At 38.0% G+C, this 24,601-nt stretch overlaps 1 pseudogene; it reads right to left on the bottom strand.

Annotated features, from left to right (window-relative positions):
• LOC147487460 (cysteine--tRNA ligase, chloroplastic/mitochondrial-like) overlaps positions 1-24,601 on the bottom strand; it is a 44,624-nt pseudogene that overhangs the window by 1,332 nt on the left and 18,691 nt on the right.

Here is a 24,601-nt window from a genome sequence, read left to right as displayed (position 1 = left end):
TTAGATTTGACTTCAATAGCCTTTTCGTCAACTTTTGCTCCTCTGATTGGGTCAAGACTTAGACCATTAGAAAGCTCTTTCTGAGCCTGTTGTTTTAACATAAGGTAGGCCTAATTCTAAGGTCTGAGTCCAAAGATACGGCTTCCAGAAGTCCTACTGACCTTTATACGTTATTTCTGCCCGCATTGACCTTGACTTTTTAGCTTTGACCGGGATTTAAATGCGCTTTTTCTCCTTGGATCTTGGCCTTTAATCAAATAACTTCTTAACAACCAACCCTTGCTCCATTATCTCGGCAAAAAGGGCGCATTTCTATATATATTCGACTCCAATGCCTGAAATACATAAAAACATGATAAAAATACTAACTCTTACTTATTAATCACATAATTAGTCAAAAAGCAATATTGTTAAAGGGTTAAAACTACAGTTTTGGGCTCTTATCAAACCACCCCCAAACAGAATTTTGCTTGTCCTCAAGCAAATATGAGAAATTAGAATAAGTGACCAAAAATGAAGTTCTAACTAATCTCGTTTCGCCGAGTGCGATTGCATTGACCATATGCAACAAGGCCTTAAACCACTAGGAATTCCCTAATGGATGAGTTATAGCCTCGTGAGAGTTTTCCAATGAAGGTAGTCACAAACTTCATCTATACTACAACGACTAAGAAATAAAACTATTGTTTCCTTATTTATTGTCTCAATTATCTATACATCTCATTAACAATGAATACAAAATAATCAAGTCGAAACCTAAGTTAATATATGCATAATAATCAATGATCTACGAATAAACATATATACAATGAGTAATACTATGAAATGCACTAACAGGTCCGTTTCTAAAACTTTGGAATATCGTCCTTAAGTAGGTCCTCACATAAATGCCAAGACAAAAACATTCTGATTTTTCCGCTCAAGTTTCGCTACTCCAGTGTGTAGTGGGCACACTTTACCTTACAAACTCAATAACACACAAGGAAGCCGAAGTCGATCAAACACATCTGCCACTTACTATCACACTAACCTATTCCTAATTGAGCTAGATGTCTTTATTAGGTTTTGCAGGGATTAGGTGATGGTTTAAGAATGAAGGAAATGGATATTCAAAAAGAACCAGCCTGAGATAATAGAGTCTTCGTATTATGTAACTAGAGAAAACCTTGTTCTTTACTTTTGCTTCTACACTTTGTTTCCATCTTTAGCAAATTTTTTTTCTTTGGCTTTTGACTCTTTTGATTCTGTTTTTGGAGTTCTATCTCTTTATTTATTTATTATTATTTTTTTTGGATAGAAATTTTCTTTTCTTATTTGAAGCGACTAACAAATTCTTGATTTCAAAGGTCTTTCCCTTTTCTATTCTTCATCTCTATTCTCAGACTCGTTTTAAAATGGGTTGGTTGATTTTTTATTTTGTTTTGTGTTTGTAAAAGGGTAAAGGATTTGCGGTTTATGAAAGGCTAAAGAAAGGCTTAGAGGGGCGACTAGCGGAAAATAATTCATAGGTTTGAATTTTTGGCTATATCGATCCAAAGAGGGCCTAAATTCTCACTAAGGATATGGTATAGTGATCAAGCAAGTGGACGTGTGATTTCTCTATCGAATTTACTTCTCCCTTGTGCCATTTGTCAAATGTTTCACTCAAATAAGGTTTTAGGTTATATTCTTACAGGATTTGTAGAATAAGTACTATAGCCTAGATTTCAGAAACTTACTGCCAAACAATCATAGATACTCATGTAATATATCTATAGAAAGATACAAAAGTTATTACCTACATATTAACCTAAGTTTCTAAAAACTATTCTAAAGAAAAAGCTAACGTGAAACTTCTAGATTATTAAGAGCAGAGAGAGAAAAAAACCATACCAATATTCCTAAGTGTATAAGCATAAACTTTTTTTTTTTTTTTTTTTTTTGAATTTTTTATAGAAAAAAAAGTGCATATTGTATATATCTATATCCTAATAGATGTCTTAAATTACGCGTGTTTCTATGCCACCCCCAAACAAGAAGCATGATTTGTCCTCAAAGTATTGAAATAAAAAGGATAGAAAAATACCATAGAAACGCGTGAAATTTTGGAACATCTGCAAAATTTTGGAACATACTAATATAGATAAAGAAAAATAGACGCAACTCTATATGAGTTCCACCCGATATGGGGTTACAAGAAGTAAAGTGCTTGGGACGTAAGCAAACACGAACTGAAACTAAAAACTTACCTTAACGTCATCGTTTAAGCGTCATCCTCCTCCTCTTCATAGGACCAAGGCTCTTTTACGTCCTGCCATGCTATGATAACTTGCCAAGCTCTTTGCCGTGTGTCATCCACCCGTGCTAACCTATCTAGTGTTATTTGGTCTGATGGGGTGTAAGGAGCAACCAAATGAGGTTGTACCTGCCATCCTGGCCAAGTCATAACGCGAAATGAACGAACCACGCAATTGGTGGGTCTCATGGTTTCAACCCTAACCCAATCCGTGAACTGGGTACAGAATACAGGTAAACAACCACGCATGATGCGGCAAACCAAAACAGGCATAAGAAGATATGTATGCCTCATGCTATGGGCTCTCTTTAGACTAGCCACTAAAACTCTGGGAATGTCATATAGGCGATGTCACCAGTGGTACTATTTGCAGAAGTAAACTGCCACTCCCCTAAAATATTCATCAGGATGAATAACATGGTGGTGCCTACATTCAGGGACAGGCTACCAAGGGCTATATTATATCGCCCTTGGTCCATTACACGAAACACCCCTCCCCCATAATACTCATGGAAATACGCATAGTCATAGAGGTATACATTATCGGTCATATATCCCCACGTGTGTATAGGATCAGGCAAAGACAATCCCGAAACCAACGCTACTAAAGACTTACTGAATTCTAGTGGCATGTCATCAACTACAATGGAGAATTTTTTGTTCTCCATCATGGTTACAATAGAAATTAACATTATTGTAGAAATATGTAGTAAGCTGAGGTGAATACGAGTCGTTGTCACTTACCAGTAGATAACGCCATCCTAACTGCAAGATCCTATCGCCGAACCAACCTCCGTAGGTCTCGCTTCCCAACAAGTCTTTGAAAGACTGCTCAGGTATGACCGTAGGAGATGTCATCACAATAACTACTCTCTAGAAGAGCTGCAAACAACCCTAGAACAACTCACAAAAAAAAAAAAATTTCCGGGGCTACGACGGTCAGGGCGCGTGGTGCGCTTCGAAATAGCCTTGGTAGGGCGCGGGTCGCGCTCAAGTCTAAATCGAGTTACAGTGTTTTCAGCGCAGGGTGCGCTCAATAATAAGGTGTGTTGGGTGCGCTCCGTGTATGAAGAACAGGGTGCAGTGAAAAACAAGAGGAAAAATTAGAGGTTTAAGGTGAGAAATGAAAGTGAGATGTTTGGGTTTTGAGTGTAGAATGAAGGAAGTATATATAGGGTTTTAGTTTCTAAAACGAATTAACAAGTTGCCAAAAAAATTTAAGGCAATTGCAGGAAACAAAATATTTCCAAAACCTAAAATGGAAACAACCAATATGCATTATTCTAAAACAAACCTAATATCTTTTAGATTGAATTTAGAATAACAACTTCCTAACTCATTGAAATTTCATCCTACCATAATATATGATCTTAGTCATGCCAATATCGGCAACACTCCCACAACTCATCGTAAAATTACTTCTAAAATGGTGGATCAGATAAAAGCAATGCTAAAAACAATAATACCACCCCCAAACAATTCGAGAAGGTGGGATTCATTCAAAAATCATCGCATGCTTAGACAAGAACCAAATTAATTCAAATAGAAATTCAAATAACAATTAACTACAGAATTCAAATTTAACTATTAAATTTAACAACATAAAAACAACAAATTTATAGAACAGAGTTTAGGATGGAAAGACTAACACCCCACCCCCAAATAAATTTTATAGAACAGAGTTTAAAAAATTTGTTTTAAACGTGGGTCTTTTAAAATCAGATTCCCGAGACTTCATCTCTAACATATGTATATAATGAACATGCAATTTACCATATATCAACAATCTGAAATAGTTGTGGATCTTGCCATAAATAATTAACATGGAATGCACCCCCAAATAGAATCAAGCACCAAGATTCTCTACGACGCAACTTAGTGAAATGAGAGTGGAGTCTAATAGACCTGAACGTAACCGAGCATACACCTTCTTCTTCATCTTTGAATGATAGGGTGTCCAAGTGAATGATCGTGAGAAACTGGATGTTTGGAAAAGATATGTTGGATATGTATAAGTTTTAGAAGGAAATGATGGAAAAAATGGGAATGTGGGTTTAGCACAAAACTCATTCATGGTGTAGGTACGAACATCTCAATTTTGAAAATGAAGGTGTCAAGTGCATTTTCCTTGGGAATTATTTCCATATTAGGAGGATTTAGAAAATCATGAAGCACAGGATAAACAAGAGGGTCAAGTCCAAACTCAAGGTTCCTTTGAAAAGACAGAAGGTGGGGAAAATTGGTGATGGAAGATGAATGAGTGACATGATGATGTGAGGTGGATGAATGGGGCTCGGCTAGAGCTCTCAGGTCTAGATCATCAGAAGCCTTGAGATATGCAAGAAATTCCTCAATAGGTGGGTCAAAAGAATCACTGGGATAGAGAATGAAAAATTCATCTTCCGTCATAGCGTCAAGGGATGAATGGATGTTGACATGGAGGGACTCGCGAGGTGGCAAGGAAGAGTTGCAAAAGAGTCGAAGAAAATCTTCCTCGACTTCCAGGGAGTTCTCGTCAAAGTTGGAACTTCCAAAGGAAAGGAATTTGTGCAGCTGATTATCAGGAAACGTGGTTTTGAAATAATCTTGAGTTAAGCTCTCGATCATGCTAATCTCTCTATCCGAAGTCGTATCTAGGAACTATTTTGTCATTTTAAAAATATTTACCTCAACAGAAAGATGGCCAAAAGACATGGACATCGAACCATCGCGGCAGTTTATGAGCGCGTTGGCAGTAGCCAAGAAAGGACGCCTAAAATAATAGGAACAGAGTCGTTAGCGACTTCTGTGTCGAGGATAACGAAATCAGCCAAATAGTAGAAATCTTGAACCTTAACAAGTACGTTTTCAACAACACCCTTTGGATACTTAATAGACCAGTCAGCTAATTACAACGTCATTTTAATAGGTTGCATCTCTTGTAGACCTATTTGTTTATAGAGATAATAAGGGAGTAAGTTAACACTCGCCCCCAGGTCTAATAACGTGGTCGTCGTGTGGGAATCTCTTAAGGTGCATTGTATAGTAGGACGACCAGGGTCCTTGTACTTAACGATTCTATTATGTTTGGTTAAAGTTGGAAATTGTTCTTTTAAAAATGCGTCTTTAGGAATATTTGTCTTACGGCTAGTAGTGCACAACTCTTTAAGAAACTTAACATGGTGATGTAACTTTTTAATCGCTTCCAGAAATGGTAGGTTTATCGTTAGATTTTTGAAAACTTCCCTAATCTCGTCAAAATTTGTATCTTTATTTAACATGGCTAATCTCTGGGGAAACGGTGGTTTCTCTCTATATTTAGCATATGGATCAACATGATGTTTAACCTTGGTTTTCTATTTCTTAGGTTGTGGTTTAACTGGTACCTCTACAGGGGTAGGATCTTCAGTTACTACTTCGGTATCTAGTACAATATCCGGTGTAGGGACTACTGCTGGGTAACTATAGGCATAGTTACGGCGTTATCAACCACTCTGCCAGAACGGAGAGTGGTGATGGCATTTAGCTCACCTACGTTTGTATTTTTCTTACTAGTATTACCGTTTACCTCAAAGGCTGTGTTTGTTGTTTTAGGATTATGTATCGCTTGACCTGGAAACACACATTTTGGTTGTACTTTCTCTTGTGCTAACTGCTATAAGGAAAGTTGGATGGCTTGTAAAATCTGTTGTTAGGTTTGCATAAAGGCGTCGAAATGATCCGGTTGTAGAGGAGTGTTTGTTACAGGTTGTGTGACAGGAACTATGTCACGTTGATTATTAACAGGTGGGTTGTGATAGTTATGATTAACTGGAACGATACCTCTATTTGCATTATAATTATTATTATAATTATCTTGTCCTTGTCCTTGTCTCTGTGGAGCTTGATTGTAATTATTTGCTGGCCTAACGTTTTAATTATTATATGCTGGAGGTGTAACTTGTTGATTATTTTGTCAACTGTAGTTGGGGTTTTGTCGCCAAGGTGCGTTAGGTTCGCTATTAATGGAACAAACATTGTCCGGTGTGCGGATTGTTGTTCATAGACTTCAGTGGTGGGTAAAAATGTTCCATAAATAGTTGAACAAATTTGGCCCATGAGTCCACGGAATTAGGCACTTGGGCAGTTAACCAAGACGTCGCCTTGTCGGCTAAGGTGAAAGGAAACACCCTCAGTTTAATTTGTTCAGCACCAACTGTAAGATGATGGAATGTGGTAAGGACTTGTTCAATCCTACCCATGTGCTGATAAGGTTTTTCATGGTCTATTCTTGTATGGGCGCGGGTCACGCTCAGGCTATACTTGCGAAATTTTTTTAGTTTCTAAACCAAACGATCACAATTAGAACCAAACAAGGGTGGGTGGGTTTAATGGGACTTTGGGGAGACTAACAATACTAATGAAAACAATTCTAAACAGAACTAAGATGGAAGCAGCGTCATTTGATAAAAATGGTAAAGCAATAGTTTTACCTATGCATAAGCTACGAGACTCAAACACAAGTAAAACTAAAACTAATTTCACGCTTATATTATCAAAGTTTTCTACACTCTCGATGCTATTGCAATAAGTGGAGTAGAGAATTCGTTCCACTCCTAGCTCTTTAGAATTCAATGTTAACTACGATAATCAGTCTATCAAAGTCAATAAGAGTAACGATGGAAATTATACTACGATGGTAATTCAACTAATCAAGATGCGATAATTCAAAATACGAAAATACTAAATTGTCTATATGATAATGAATTAGGAAAATTTGATTCCACCTTAATTTGACTTAATCAACTAGCCGCAGAATTGTCGTAATCCAAATTGTAATGCTTCCGCATAACAATTGGGTGTATCTAATCCCTAATTGTTCATGGTAATCTCTACCAACTAAAAACTAACATGTGAAGTAATCAAACCCATTCTCATGGTGAACTAATTACTTTCTAGAATGGAATAGAATATTATGAACTATTCTACGCTAACAACAATCAAGTTTTCATTAAGGTTTCTTCAAACCCCTCTAATGGAGGTTTTAGCCTTGATCATTATACTATCATTTCTTAAACAAGAACAAATATAACAACTCATTATTGAATTTTTTATTAAACTTTATAATCTAATTTAACAATAGTCTAAGATTCAAAATGGATTAAACTGAGTTTAAAACTAATTTAGAACTAAGATTATGAATACTAATTATCAAATTAAAACAAACTAATTATGAATTTAAGACAACTAAATCTAAATAAGAATTGAATCAATAAACTAAATTGAAATGAAAAACTAATACTTTATTATAAAACTAAATCTGATTCTAAATAATAATCTACTTTGTTCTAAAATTAATTAATTGAATGTAAAAACTAGATCTAAAACAAGTTATTGGATTATTGATCACTACAAAAACTAGATGCTTAAGAGCTAAGAGCATCTCTAGGTGGTGGTAGCATACTCTTCATATTTGAAGAATGCGAATGAAGAAGTTGGTCGCAAATTTCGACCAGCTCTAGGTGGTCGCAAATTCGATTACCAAAAAACAACCCACGCGACATTATTACTGTGTCAACGCGACGATTTTAATGTCGCTCATGTATAATTTGAAAACAACAACCAGCGACATTAGGAATTGGCACAAAAAGTGAAAAAAAAAAACCCCCTACTGACGACATTAGTGAATTGGCTGACAGATCATGCAACTAAGCGTGTGGTCTTTGGTCAAAGTAAAAAAAGTTGTGGGGCGACATTACCAATGTCGCGCCGTATCCGCATCCAAATTGCCAAATTTGCGAACAAGAATGCGAACAAGCAGGTGATGCGACCACGAATGCATCCACGAATGCGTCCACCTAGAGTTGGAATTCCGGGAAATTCCGACGCATTTCTTCAAATTTGAAGAATGCGACCACGAATGCATCCACCTAGAGATGCTCTAAGTCTTGTGTCTTCAAATGGAGGAGACAAGATCCACTTTTTCGTGCATGGGCTGAGGAGCCATGTTTTGGGCCGAAAAATCGAGCCCAAAACCCAATTTCTTCAGTCCACAGAGGCCTTTTCAGCTAGATTTGACTTTAACAGCTTTTTTGTCCACTTATGCTCCTCTGATTGGATCAAATATTGGACCATTAGAAAGCTCTTTCCGAGCCGGTCGTTTTGACATAAGGTAGGCCCAATTCCGAGGTCTGAGTCCAAAAATACGGCTTCCGAAAGTTCTGCTAACTTTTGTGCGCTATTTCTACCCGCGTTGATCTTGACTTTTTAGCTTTGATCGGGCTTTAAATGGGCTTTTTCTCTTTGGATCTTGGTCTTTAATCAAAGAACTTCTTAACAACCAACCTTTGCTCCATTATCTCACAAAAGGGGCACATTTCTGTACATATTCAACTCCAATACCTGAAATACATAAGAACACGATAAAAGTACTAACTCTGACTTATTAATCACATAATTGGTCAAAAAGCAATATTGTTAAAGGGTTAAAACTACAGTTTTGGGCTCTTATCACTCACCCCATGGGAAATGGAATGTGTGGGTAGATTTTCACCACCGCTCAACTATCCCAAACAATAATGCTTGATCATTTTGTCCCAAATTTGAATTTAAAAAATTCCCAAATAGTGTGGTGGCTATAATGTTAGTAACCGTGACAAAATTAGGGTCCGTTTTTTATCTCAAACAACGCCACCATGACACGGCATTTGAAAGTGCACAACGCACTTTTATAGGTGTATTGCCTACATTCATATTACACATAATACAACAAACTATTCAACATGATATAATTTCAACTCAAATTTTGTTAACGCAATGCAACAAATTCAAACTAATTACACAACAACAAACTTGATATAAACTAACATAAATAATAATAATTAACATAAAAAAAATCTAAAACTTACTTGAGACGCCGCCACTCTATTTGCTACGTGTTGGACGGATGTTGACTCTAATGGTGGGTGTTGGTCGATTTCACAACGTGGTGGAAAGTTAAAGCTAAGTTCAATTTCGTCCTCCTCATCCACATTTTGAGTTGTTGACGACGATCCTTTTTGCCCTCTTTTTTTTGAAATTTTGTGATTTCCAAACCATCTACTACGCTCTTGATATGGTGAGGCAGGTGGGGAATCATTGAGGGGTGGAGAAGTTATTAGGAATTAAAGAACTTGAATAAAATCACAATGGAGAAAGAAAATCACAATGGAAGAAATTGGAAGTAAGCTGTTTTGCGTCTGTTATAGTAGACTTACCAGATAGGATGTTTCATTCCGTCTCGTTATAAAATACCGGACGGGATGTTTCATTCCGTTTCGGGTAAAATATCAGACGGAATGTTACATTCCATTACATCAAAATGCATTCAAATGAGATCCAAAGTCACCTCTGCATTGGGCACCCTCACCTTGCTTTTCACCAAAATGGTAGCAAATAGGGGAAATTAAGCCTACATGGAGGTGAAAAACAGTGACTTGCATGGGAATACTCTTAGAGCAAGTGCAATGGAAGGCTGCTAAAAGGAGCTGCTAAACCCTTGCCACATAAGATTTTTAGGGTTTTACCTTGCCTAGCCAAAAATGGCATACCAAAACTTGAATTTCATTCAAATTGCTCTTTTGTGTTTTGAAGTGCTAAATGGGTATGGACAGCACAATTTCTATCGTCTGTCGAAATTTAACACACAGACGGAAGAAACTATGTCATCTCCTGAAACTTATTATGGCAGCTGCTAGATAAGACTACAAACTTGGCTGGATTTATCACACCAGCCAAATTTAAGAACGTTCTAGCAGTCTTATTAGAATGACATTTTGGTTTTTGGGGTGTTATATGGCTTTTAGCTGCCCATATAACACGCCATTGGACTTGCTCATAGCAAAGGGTCAACAGTCCACACTCAAAAACCTAGGCTCGTATTCTCACAAGAGCATTTCTTGTGCCACTCAATAGTAGAGCATCTGAAGAAGGGCACTTTCCTATATGGCTATACCTTGCTCATTCCAAAGTCAAAACACACACCCTCCTGGCCTCCTCTTTAACCAACTCTCTTCACTTGGTCCAACGCCATGGCATTTCTAACTTCCAAGCTTCACATCACACACACTCTCTCCTCTCTCCAAATCCTTATATTCATCTTCTCCTTCCTCATTATCTTCAAAAGACGAAAATGACACAAACAATACCAAACTATCCCTAACAGAAACCCTACTCGCAAAAAAATTCCACACCCTCATTAAAAGACCACCACCGCAAAAACCCTAACCCATCTCCTAAAACCCCAAACTCCACAATTACAACTCTCTCCCTCGACTTCTCCAAAATCACAACCACCAATTCCATCACTCCCCAAATCGTAAAACACGTCATCGAAAAATGCGGCTCTATCCATTTATCCAAGCACTTTCTTTCTTTAATTGGGTCACTAACCAAACTGAATTCCATCACTGTCCTCAACCTTATAATGAGATGATTAATCTTGCTGGAAAAGTTGACATTTCGATTTCTCTTGGTATTTAATCTATTTAATGAAAACTCAAAATGTCCAAATACCTGTCGAAACTTTTTCCATATTGGTTACAAGGTATGTAAGGGCAGGTTTAGTTGCTGAAGGTGTTCATGCTTTTAATAGAATGGAAGATTATGGGTGTATGCTTGATAAGATTGCATTTTCCATAGTGATTAGTATACTTTGTAAGAAAAGAATAGCAGAAGAAGCCCAATCGTTTTTCGATAGCTTGAAAGACAAGTATAACACCCCGTGTTTTTATTTAATATTTTCCTAGTACAATAAATAATAAAAATAATAATAAGAGATAAAATAAAATAAAAGGATAAAGATTATAAATAGATAAGATAAAGAGGATAAACACCATTTCCTATTTTTCGGGGGTTTTGAAAAAAAAAAATGGAGTTACACAGGACTTTACACGGGGAGTTTTAACAGAGGGAGGGAGTTTTACACATAGTGGAAAACAGAGAAAGGAGAAGATTATTGGGATTTCTTTCTGACGATTGTTGCGTGGCGTTTTTCGTTCTCAAGTTTATATTCATTCACGTCGCTCGTAAACACAACAGAGGTGAGTGGATTTTATTTTTATTTTTCTTTCATATATATTCGCTTCTACGATCTATTATTGTAATTATTAATGTCTTGTGGTTTGACAAAAGATCGGTTAGAACGGATGATGCAAGTATTGTTTGATATGGTGTCAAGGTTAACAATTAAAATATAATGGGTAATTTCCACGTTGGTTTCCTGTTGGATAATTTCGTATGTATTTATACACTTATCTTGTGCGTGTTGGATTTTTCCTCTTAAATTTTGTTAAGGTTTGGTTACTTATATTAACTAGGAATATTTGAGAAGAAGATGAACTGAAAAAAGGTGACCTGAAAAACTACACTGCGCAGTCAGAGGTTTCTTACTAGATGGAGGTCAAATTATTATTGGATTGACTTCATATTTAATATGTAGTTTTATAAGACATTGTAGTCTGACATATTCAAACTTTAGACAGATCCAACGGTTGGATTTCTGTCGAGGCGCACATAAGCGTGACAGGTCGTAGTGTTTCTACACCAGAAAAACTGCAGTGCGCAGTCTTTTGTTTCTTCTTAGATGGTGATCTTTCCGTATTCGAATTTGTATGAAATTTAATCCATAGTTTCCTGACACATTGTAGTCTTCCATATTATATTTGTAGATTTATCCAATGACTTGATATCTGTCGAGGCTTCCATTAGTGGGACTGGTCGTAGTAGAAACTACACCAGAAAACTGATGGGCGCAGTCCTTTGTTTTTGCTTAGATGGAGGTCAACCTATTATCAGATTGACCTCAAATTTAAATCTGTAGATTTTTGATATCCAGTTAAATAACATATACAAATTTTAGGCAGATCCAATAGTGGGTTGTATGTCAAGGCATGGATTAACAAGGTTGTTAGAATTAGCTAAAGTTTAAAATGGATATAGTTGGGTGGTTACATGATGGCATTAAATGGTCAGTGGTTATTATACTTTCGATATATTCTTACTATTGTGGAAATATTGGTGTGGAATGAAAAGATATCTATATGTTTTCTTTTATCGTGATTATTAAAATATTTGGAGAATTGGTTAAGAACTACGAAGGCTTGATTCCAATCCTGAAAGATTTGGATACGTAGGCAGTTTTGAACAAAAGTGCAGCCACTATATCTATAATTTATATATTAGTTTGTGTGATAACTATGTGATTGTGTTAGAAATTACTGTTGTTTTGAGACTACATAAATATATATGTGTGAGATAGAAGTTGTATATGAATATAAATTTTAGTATATGTAGATCTGTTTTGGACATTAGTGTGCGTGGACTTGAATTTGGGCTAATGAACTATTTGTTTACAATATTGTGTATATGAGTGTGGTTATGTAAATTGTATTTGTTTGATTATAAGTCTGTTTACATTCAATGATATTCAATGACTCTCTGCATATGTGGTATGTTTTGACATGAGTAATGCTAGTATAATTATAAATGATAATAATGTTTTAATGTGTCGCCCACATCTTTAGAACTTTCCACGCCTCAGGATTTGGTAATGAAATATTATGACTTGTGATGTCATGTGATAGATGGGTATTCACTGAATGTGCCATGAATAAGCCGGGTATTCATTGAATATGCCATAAATGACCCAATAGTTTGGACTGCCCTAGAAAGGAACTAAGGTATTCGCCTTGCGGGTTGGTCGTATTCCTTAAATGTACGGGAATGTAAGTTTGGGTATTCCTTAAACGTGGCAGGAATGACTCAGGGCATTCATTGAATGTGCCGTGAATGGCCCGTTAGTGTTATGATGGGTATTCTTTGAATGTGGTAAGAATGACCCAAGGTATTCATTGAATGTGCCATGAATGACCTGAGATTTTATGGCTAAAGAGGTTGTGATTATGTGTATGGAAAGCCCAGAGATGGCTGTGATATAGTGATACTCGGTAGGAGAGAGGCACACGTGTATGTGTGATTTGGCAAATGTGTGGAATGCAAATCGTGGAGTAGGAACTAAAGGTTGGGTTGAGTCTGTTTATAAATGAGTCAACAAGATAATTAATAAGCAAAGTGAAATATTGATTTTACGTATGAGTGAGTTATTGCCTATGAATATTTATGTATTATGATGTATATGCTTTCTTACAAAGAAATATAGAGGTGGTTTGTGTGAGGTTATGGATGTGAAGTGTGACTGGGAATAATATTATTGAATGCTTGTGATCTTTTCTGTGATTGTGGAATGAGTCTAAAATGATATGTTATTATGAAAGCATTAATGACTTGTAATAGTCTAAGATATATAATTATGCACTTAAAAACTTTATGACGTAATGATGTCATGTGAATGACTACCCTTGATATAGGTGGTATGATAAGTAGTATTCCCCAAATATGCGGGACGAACTATGTTGTATTAATTAGACTTCAATGTCTTAAATGAGGTTTGGTTATGAATGGAAATTTGACTGACTGAGATAAATTATTTTATTGTGATGTCTAACTCTGTTTTGCAGGAGGGTAGGATCTATTAATCTTTTCTACAGGGACGTAAATATCCTACCTTAAGACGACGTGTTGGCTTAAATGTAAGGTATACCAAACTCATATTTAATTAGGTTATCCTATATGCATTTAATAAATGGAATGTAAGTGGTATTTATGTTGTGAGTTATTTTGGAAAGTGGGAATGATGAGTACTGTTATATGATATTCTTGGAATTTTTATATTGGGGGTGAAATAGTACTTGAGAAGAAACTACACACCGTTTTGGAAAATGGAACTATATTGTCTTCCAAGTTGAAATGGTTGGTAATGTTATATTTATTAATTTGAAAGATTATTATATATATTTTGTTGTTAGTCTACTCATACCAGCAAATTCAATTTGCTGACCCATGTTTGCTTTGTTTTGCAACGTCGGCGTGTTATTGGGAACATAGATGGTGGAGTGCAGTGGATAAAGGACACATGATTTGGAATTGCTCTTGGAGTCTTCTGGTTTAAGATTTTCTGAAGGGTAATGTTTTGTTTTTAGACAGATGTAATAGAGTTTGTTAGTTTTTTTGTAGTTTAATAATGTGATTTAAGGATTATTCCTTTTAGTTTTCTTTTGATTTCAGTTTTGTATATATCGTGTTTGATAACAGGGTTTTGGGTTTTGTTTTACCCTGGATTTCCAGATAATTAAATATAATTGTTTTAAATATTGTCTGGAAATTTGGAGTGTGACAACAAGTTTGAACCAGATGTGATTATATATACTAGTTTGGTTAATGGGAAATATTGATCAAGCTGAGAAAGTGTTTGGGGAAATGAAGGAGGTTGGGATACAACCTAATGTGTATACTTTTCTCTTAATTGTTGCAGAACCTGAATGAATGAAATAGAAATTTGTGGGGTAGAAAGAGAAACTATACAAACATCTGGGCATCTTTTGGGAGGAGCTTTCAGTAATCAATATCACCTACCTCGGCATAACTTGTGGGCATCAGTTCAAGAACTGAGAGAACACTCTTAATTTCTTCTTCAAGAGCTGAAAGTGATTGAATACGTAGTTCCTGTTTCTTCCCTAGCAAGAATAATTCAATTTGAATGATGACAAATATCAAACACCCCTCCCAAAAGTTTTGAGCAAAATATTGGTAGAGGTTAGAGAAGGGTACCTGACGAGTATGCAAAAGATTGTTGATGGTCTTCAGTGGATCAGACATAGCAGCCAAAATGGCAGGAGTATGGAGATCATCCCAGCATAGATATCTTAAAATCATTATGAAATTTATCAATGCAAGTTTGAGTAGCAGGAGGAATGTTGTCCTTGCAATCCACTTTGATCTTTGGCTCAACACCTCTTCACAATCACGTAATGTCTGCACAAATTTCACGAGAACAGCTTCATGAAGATAGGTATCCAAGAATTCTATCAGCATTTATTTTATCAAGAAGAGCAGATTTTTTATAGACAAAAAAAAAAAATTAGGGGTAAAATACCATGCTTGTCAGAGGAAGCCATCATCTATTCCGCCCCAACCCCCATCCCTACCATGGATGGGAAGTTGGAGACACCTGTCGAATGGAAGCCCCACTAGCAAGAGGGATGCCCACAAAACAAGTTTTACAAAGACCAAACTATAACGAGGTACAAGGAGTATCCCGACTAAACATCAATATAAATGAGATCAAAAGCCGCATTCACAAAAAATAATAGATCTACACGTTTTAGTGAACGACCTCACAGAAAAGATCAAATACACTTTTTTATTGAATGAAGGCATACTCAACCTTGTGTTGGAGTTATTGTTGGAGTTATCCCTCACATGAGGAGAGAAACTGGAGTTGGAGAGAAACAAATTAATTGGTGATTACACAAGTCGAGGCCAGCAGATGAGATGAAAGCGCCAGCCTTCAGAGTTCCAAGAACATAGGCGACCAATTCAGTGGAGCGCCCAGCGCTTCGGCTTCAGTCTTCAAGTAGCATTTCGCTCGAGGGAGAGGAAGCCGCGCCACTTTTCGAGCATAATTTTTGTGGGCCTTGCTACAAGATTACCGAAATTTGGTTTTTGGAGAAAAAACCAAAAATCAAGGTTTTGGGAAAATCTAACCAAACAAGTCAGAAGGATTGGAATCCAGACTAAAACAAAAAGAGAGATAACATTTACAGAGATACAACCCTGTAAAGAGATAAGAGTGATCTAGTAAGGTGAGAGACTGTAAGGAGAGATTTTAATCTTCCTTCCCACTTTATTAAGAACTGGCTCTTGTGGAAGTAGGCATCATTGGCCGAACCACGGTAAATCTTTGTGTTGTGGTTTGCTTTTACTGCTTTACATTATTATCTGTTGTTAATAGTTGTTTAGCGAGTTGGGCATGTTAGAATAGGTAGTTTGTGATATTTAGATTTCATCTGGAGTTGAAGTGTGTTCATACAAGTTATCTGTGTAGTGGGGGAACCGATTGGTATTGGTATAATCCCCAACAAGTGGTATCAGAGCCTTGGTTAGAATGGCCTAGGGTGTTATCCAAATCTTGGTCGGAAAGGTGTTTGTGAAATTCACGAGAGAAGATTTGAGGTTAAATAACTTGTAGAGATGGACCATTCCGTGAACACTTTCATTATGATGAGTCCGAATAGGAAGAACTACACCATCCGGAAAGCCAAGATGGAAGACTTGCTATCTGCAAGGACTTGGCACTTCCCATTGAGAATGAGGGAGTAAAACCAGAAAAGACTGATGAGGCTGAGTGGAAAAAGCTTGACAGAAAAGCTATTGGGTACATTCGACAATGGATAGACGACAGTGTCTTTCACCATGTGGCCCAAGAGACTACTGACCTTCGGTCATGGAAGAAACTTCGAAGACCTTTATGAGAGGAAGTCGGGTGGAAACAAAGTGCTAGTCGTTAAGAAGTTTGCAGACACGAAGTACCAAGAAGGTTCTTCAATGTCTGAGCATCTTAATGAAGTACAGAATATCATCAATCAGATGCATTTGATGAAGATCAATTTGGGAGGCGAAGTTGAGGCTTTGTTTCTATTAGGCTCTCTACCCGAAAGTTGGGAGACATTAGCAGTTTCTCTACATGGAGCAGCCAAGGATGGAATTGTTACCATGGAGATGGCTACCACGTCTTTGTTGAATGAGGAGACTAGAAGGAGTGCAAGAAGCAGCTCTTCTCACTCAGAGGTCCTTTTCACAGAGAAACGGGGGAGAGGTCGAAGAAAACCATCTCGTTCTAGAGGTGATGACGAAGTAAATCTAGGGGTGAAGCTAGAACTCCTAAGGCGCGGAGAGGCAATGTTACTATTGTGCCACCAAAGGCCACTTCCGGATATGAGTGCGAGAACGAAGAGGGATGAGAAGAATAACCGCGTGTACATGAAGACATGGTGCGAGGAACGGAAACACAGGCGAGAGATACTACCGCGACCGGCGACCCTAGTGGGGGAATGTCGGTGTCGATTGTGGTGTCTGTCTGCCTTAGTACCTCATGTCGGGATACGAGTGGGTGATAGATACTGGGGAGCATCCTATCCGTCACACCGCGGGGATTCTTCTTACCTACGTACTGTGGTGAATATGGTGAAGTGAGGATGGGTAACAGTGGAGTCTCGAAGATTATAGGCATTGGAGATGTTCATATAGAAACCAATGTCGGCTACACCTTGACACTCAAGGATGTAAGACATGTCCCTGACATACGGTTAAGCCTAATTTTGGTGGGAAATTAGATGACGATGGCTTTGTAAACTTCGTTTGGTAACGGGGTATGGAAACCCGACCGAGGTTCCATTGTAGCAGCCGTGAGGAAAGAAAACTTGCTCTCTTTACAAAACACAGGCTAGTTTGTGTAAAGCGAAGATTTAATCGCGTGGCAGAAGAAGCTTCATCCGAGCGTGGCACAAGAGACCGCGGTCACATGGGCATATAAAAGGGATGGAAGTTCTTGCTAAGCAAAAGGCCATGCCGGACATTAAAGGTACACATTTAAATACATGTACTCATTGTTTGGTAGGAAAGCAACACGAGGTGTCTTTCCAAAGATTCCGTCTCCACGAGAAAAAGGACAACGTCCTTGAACTAGTGCACATGGACTTATGTGGTCCTATGAGAGTGAAGTCTCACGGGGAGTTTCGTACTTCTTGACATTCATTGATGATCCGTCAAGAAAGAATGGGCCTATAGTCCGAAGACCAAGGATGAAGTACTTGGCGTGTTTGAGAAATTCCACAGCATGGTGGAAAGAGAGACTGGGAAGTTGTTGAAGTGTATTCGCTCAGATAATGGGGGTGAGTACATTTGGCCATTTGAAGAGTATTGCCAGAGTCATGGGATTCATCATGAGCAGACCGTTCCCAAGACACACCGCAGAATGGAATAGCGAGAGAATGAACCGGACCATTGTAGAGAGGATAAGATGCATGCTATCTCACTCTAAGCTACCTAGAAGCTACTGGGTAGAAGCAATGCGTACAAACCGTGCATGTGATCAACCTGTCACCAGCAAAGCCTCTGAATAGTGATTATCCAGAGAGAGTATGGTCGAGGCGAGATGTTGATTATGGATACTTGAGGGTATTTGGGTGCATGGCATTTGTGCATATTCGAAGGATGAGAGATTCAAGCTTGATGACAAAGCCAAGCAATTGCATTTTTCTGGGTTATGGAGATGAAAAGTTTGGTTACAAACTCTATGATCCGATTAATAAGAAGGTAATCGAAATCGAGATGTTGTGTTCCCGGAAGACCAAACCATAGCAGACTTTGAGGAGGGGAGAAGCTACAAGCTTTCACCAATGATCTTGTTGATTGAGAACCGGAAGTTCCCTCTTGGAACGCGTCGCGAGAAGGCATTGAGAATGCAGAGAACCATGAGTTTGAAGCTCATGATGAGAATCCTATTGCTCATGATGGGATAGAACCTATTGGTATAGAAGATGCAGATGAGATGCATGAACCACCACCGAAAGCAAGCAGAAGTGCATCCTCCACGAGGGCACCGGCCGGATGGGGCAAGGAGGTCGACAGAGAGAGACTAGCTTCAACGGTATCCACCACATACGTGCACGTGCTACTATCGGATGGTGGAGAACCTATGTACTATCAAAGAGGCACTTGAAGGTACTGGACAAAGAAAAGTGGTTGAAGGCCATGCATGACGAGATAGATTCTTTGCATAAGAATCACACTTATGAGTTAGTTGAAACCCACGGGGAGAAAAGTTCTCAAGAATAAGTGGATATACAAAGTCAAGCATGAGAGAGAACAATCCTCACCCAAGGCACAAAAGCTCGCCTTGTTGTGAAGGGATTCGGTCAAAGGAAAGGAATTGATTTTGATGAGATTTTCTCTCTGTAGTGAAGATGACTTCTATCAGGGTGGTATTGGGTATGGCCAAGTATGAACCTAGAGGTTGAGTAGCTAGATGTTAAGATGCTTTTCTTCATGGAGACCTTGAAGAAGATGTCTACATGGACCAACGAGAGGGTTTGAGGTCAAAGGCAAGGAGCACCTAGTATGCAAGCCGATAAAGAGCTTGTATGGGTTGAAGCAAGCACCGAGACGATGGTACATAAAGTTTGACTCCTTTATGGTGAAGCAAGGATACAAGAAGTCCTGCTTCCGATCATTGTGTGTTTGTTCGAGAGATTTCGGATGGGGATTTCATTGTCTTTATTCTTTGTATGTGGATGATATGTTGATAGTTGGCCCAAACATCAACAAGATATCCAAGCTGAAGAAAGACTTGAGTAAGTCCTTTGAGATGAAGGATTTGGGTCAAAGCAAAGCAGATACTTTGGGATGCGGATCACTTTCGTGACGAAAGAGTGGGAAGTTGTGGCTTTCTCAAGAAAGCTACATTGAGAAAGGTGTTGAAGAGATTCAACATGGATCAAGCGAAAGCCGGTCGGTTGTCCGCTTGGTGGCCCGCGATGACCAAAGAGATGTGTCCTAAGGGTGAGCATGAGCAAAGTCAGATGGAAAAGATTCCTTATGCATCCGCAGTGGGCAGTTTGATGTATGCCATGGTGTGTACTAGACCGGATATTGCTTTCGCCGTTGGGGTGGTAAGCAGATTTCTGTCAAATCCGGGTAAAGAACATTGGGAAGGTGTTAAGTGGATATTGAGATATCTCAAAGGCACTTCCAAATCATGTTTGTGTTTTGGTGGAAGTAAGCCCTTACTTGAAGGCTACACTGATGCATACATGGCAGGTGATGTTGACTCGATGAAGTCCACCTCCGGTTATTTGGTTACTTTTGCAGGGGGAGCAGTTTCCTGGCAATCTAAGTTGCAAAAGTGTGTTGCCCTCTCCACTACAGAAGCCGAGTATATTGCAGCCACTGAGTGTTGCAAAGAGTTGCTATGGATGAAGAGGTTCTTCGACGAACTAGGGCTAAAGCAGAAACAGTTTGTAGTTCTATGTGACAGTCAGAGCGCCATCCACTTGAGCAAGAATCCGAGTTTTCATTCTAGATCCAAGCACATACACGTGCGTTATCATTGGATTAGAGAAGTACTCGAAGACAAGCATTTGTGTATCGAGAAGATCCATACCGACAAGAACGGGTCGGATATGATGACCAAAGTCTTACCGAAAGGTAAGTTTGATGCTGTTGTCTTATTGCGGAATGGCAAAGACACTCCTCCCTGTTGATTTGGCAATTGCATGGAGGTATCCCCCCCTCACCGCTCGAGGGGAGATTGTTGAGTTATCCCTCATGAGGAGAGAAACCGAGCCGGAGAGAAACAAGTTTAATTCGGCAACAAGATAAGTCGAAGCGCCGCCGGCGGGGATGAATAGCCGCCAGCCAGAGTTCCATAACATAGGGGCGACCAGCCAGAGAGTGAGCGCCCGCAAGGCTCTTCTTCGTGTCTTCAAAGACGACTCGCTTCGAGGAGGAGGGCGCCAGCCAGAGCATAATTTTTGTGGGCCTTGCTACAAGATTCGCTGAAATTTGGTTTTGGAGAAAAACCAAAAATCAAGGTTTTGGAAAACCTAACCAAACAAGTCAGAAGGATTGGAATCCATACTAAAACAAAAAGAGAGATAACATTTACAGAGATACAACCCTGTAAAGAGATAAGAGTGATCTAGTAAGGTGAGAGACTGTAAGGAGAGATTTTAATCTTCCTTCCCACTTTATTAAGAACTGGCTCTTGTGGAAGTAGGCATCATTGGCCGAACCACGGTAAATCTTTGTGTTGTGGTTTGCTTTTACTGCTTTACATTATTATCTGTTGTTAATAGTTGTTTAGCGGAGTTGGGCATGTTAGAATAGGTAGTTTGTGATATTTAGATTTCATCTGGAGTTGAAGTGTGTTCATACAAGTTATCTGTGTAGTGGGGGAACCGATTGGTATTGGTATAATCCCCAACACCTTGTGCATTTAAATCACACTCTCAGAGACTGAAGTCTACAATAGAAAATATATTGACCGAGTCACTTGCCTATACTTGTAAGTTGGAAGAACTTATTATGATGCAGTCGGTTCATTGCGTGTTTGGTAAGCTCTACAGATTATCTTTACAATGTCGAGATGAAACTTCCATTGGATTTAACCAGCTAGATGCGGATAATTTTAGGGTTAATAGAATGTCGTCTACTTTTATAAAGCGAAGGCCTTCAATGTGTTCCAACTTCCAACTGCCTCGACTTGGGAGAAAAGATGTATGAGTTGTATGTCTTAACAATGCACCTCACGGAATTGAAAGAAATAATGGTACCTGATATATGTAAAAAACACGGTCAAATGCACTTTCAAGCTGCGCATTTGAGTAGTTAATAGGAGATCGATAGTGTGTTCCCATCAGAAATAGTCTCATAGCAAGTGGATGGTAAAGGTCTATAACCTGCAGAATTGTAGGGAACCATCCATCAAGATATCTTATATTCATTGTAAAATGCTCAAACATGAAAGCAAACATAAGTTGCACAAAAGGATTGATATCCTAAGCAGAGTACTTGATTACGATTACCTGCCGGATTGTGAAGAAATTACCAAGTGACTTCGACATCTTCTCATTATCAATTTTGACAAATCCGTTGCAGGTATCCAAGAGCTTATGTTACTCTTGTTACAAGCGACAAACTCGAAAGCAATTTCATTTTCATGATGAGGAAACACAAGGTCCACCCTCCACCATGTATATCAAAAAGAGTAACCCAAGTAAGCTGCACTCATTGCACTGCACTCAATATGCCATCCTGGTCTTCTAGGTCCCCAAAGACTTTCCCAAAAGGTTCTCCTTCCTTCCTTCGTGGGACGCGGATGGTAAATGGAGTTTGTCATATAAACTTAGGAATTTGAGAAATTAAAATCTATACAGTATCACTAACAAACCGCTTTGCGTCCTGATATATTGGAATCTATCTGGCTTATGCAATACGTTTGGCATTTATGTGGATATTGCATCCAGAAAGGCTGAAATATTTTACCATCATAGCATAAGAGAACCTTTGACTAATTTTAAAACCTTCGGGTTAAGATCCGCAACATTGTTTTCAGTCAAAAAAAGAAAATCGTCCTCACAAATGAAACCTACTTGAAAGTTCGAAAGCAAGAAATTTCATGGTGAAATAATGGACCAAATATTTCAATGTGCAATCCAAGATCGAAGTTTTGACAAGGCAAGAAGTTTCAGATAGGTTGGCGAGGTTAAGCCCGAAATGATCTCTTTATCACATATATCATCCATACTTTGAGGCAAAACGTTTGCATCAAACTTTCAATGCGTAACCTCATACATGCATAAGTTTTTTGCGATCAACTCACTTTCCATAATACAAAGTCGCCAGGATTTCGCTTCCTCAAATCAACAGTCACCCTTTCACCTGCTCTATTATCTTCCAACTTCCGTCCAGATAGTCGTCCACATTCGGGAAATTTGTCTATAGAAAAATTAACATCGCTATCAACTCTATAGGCACAACCATTATCAAGAATATGTCAAGAAAGCAAGGCAACAAAGTTAAAGTTCTATGTAAAACTGACTAGTCATGTTTCTACTTAAGTTTGCAAAGGAAAATGAAAAGGATAATCGTTTACAAGAAAAGATCTTATAACTATATACTTGTGTAAAATTACGAAACTGAAGAAGCTGATGAATTTTACAGTTCCATCTGTAAAATTACGAAACTGAAGAAGCATGCTTGTCGGTTTTACAAACAAGTACATAAAGATCAAGGTGAGCACCTGCTTGATTATATCAATGATCTGGGGCATATGATCAGATACATGCGGTTCAACCGAAGGAGAAATGCAGTAAAGATATGACATATCACAACGAAATTCATGAAAGTAGCATCTGCTTAAACTCAAAGGGTCCTCTCCCAACTCATTTGCTCTAGCAATTATCTACACGTATGGAAAAGTGCAGAAGTAAGTCTAATGACATGTCCAACACAAAAACTATGGCAACTAACATTTAAAAACAAAACATCCCATAAATGAATCGCAGCAAGAAGTATAATACTGACCTTGTCATTGACATCGGTGACATTGCGTACATAACAAACTTCATATTCCAAATGCTTCAAGTATCTGCCTAGTTTTCAAACAAGGTCCAAAAAACATGTCCACTTAGTTATTCAGAAGCGAAATTACTTACAATAAACAACTACAAGAATTGGAGTATACATACCTGAAGAGGACATCAAAGGAAACATAGACATGAGCATGACCAATGTGACTGAGGTCATAAGCTGTGACACCGCAAATGTACATGCTGACTTTACCAGGGATTTTGGCGTGAACACTTGCTTCTGTCTACCCAATCTGTTGTATAACCACAGTTGTTTCTTTTTCTGCTGCTGCTCCTGCTCCGAAGGTGATTCGGGAGATTCGGAGGTGAAGTAGCATTTTTTTTTTGAATAAAAATCTCTTGGAACAAAAAATTGGTAGCGAAAATGGTCGAATAGAGGACTTTAGGAGTATATTTGTCATTACTTGATATGTAAAACCAAATCCACGAATCGACCAAAACCCAGTCATGACAGGTTCTCGGAGGAAGCGTAGTGATAAACGTAAAATAAATAGTTTTACCTACGAATAAGCTACGAAAACTTCAACTCAAGTAAAACTAAAACTGAACTCGTGTCTAATTTATCAAAGATTTCTACTCTCGATTCTATCGAAATAGAGTTGGAATAAAAGATTCGTTCCACTCCTAGTTCTTTAGTATTCGCGTTTTCTATTATTATTCGTCCTATCCAAAGTTAATGAGAGTATGATGGGAATTATACTACGATGACAATTCAAATACTAAAATACTAACTATAATAATTCAACTACAGAAATACTAAATTAATACTAGATAAAGAATTAGGGGGGATTGATTCCACCTTAACTCGACTTAATTTACTAACGAAGAAATCGTAAGAATCCGAATTGAATTTGTTTTTAGCGATAACAATTGGTTCTTCCTAATCACTAGTTGTTCATGGTAATCTCTACCAACTAACATCTAGCATGTGAAACAATCAAACCCATTCTCATAGTGAACTAATCGTTTTCTAGAATGGAATGGAAATTACAACTATTCTACGTTAACACAAATCAAGCTTCATCAAGATTTCTTCAACACCCTCTAATGGAGGTTTATCCTAGAATCATTATGCTATCATTTCCAATTGAATTTAAACAAGACATAGTATAAAGATTCTAACTTTGCTTATTTTAATGCAAATAGAAATCTAATCATGCAAGAATTAATTGAAACTAGTAATGACAAATAACTAAATCTATGAATTGAAACTAAATAATTAATGGAAAATAAAACTAAAATATGAAGAACTAATTAACTTTATTAATCTAATGAATAATAA

Source organism: Coptis chinensis, chromosome 7, assembly GCF_015680905.1.
Source record: "Coptis chinensis isolate HL-2020 chromosome 7, ASM1568090v1, whole genome shotgun sequence".
Lineage (NCBI taxonomy): Eukaryota > Viridiplantae > Streptophyta > Magnoliopsida > Ranunculales > Ranunculaceae > Coptis > Coptis chinensis.
The sequence above is the reverse complement of the archived record's forward strand: the minus strand, read 5'-3'. Positions and strand labels throughout refer to the sequence as shown.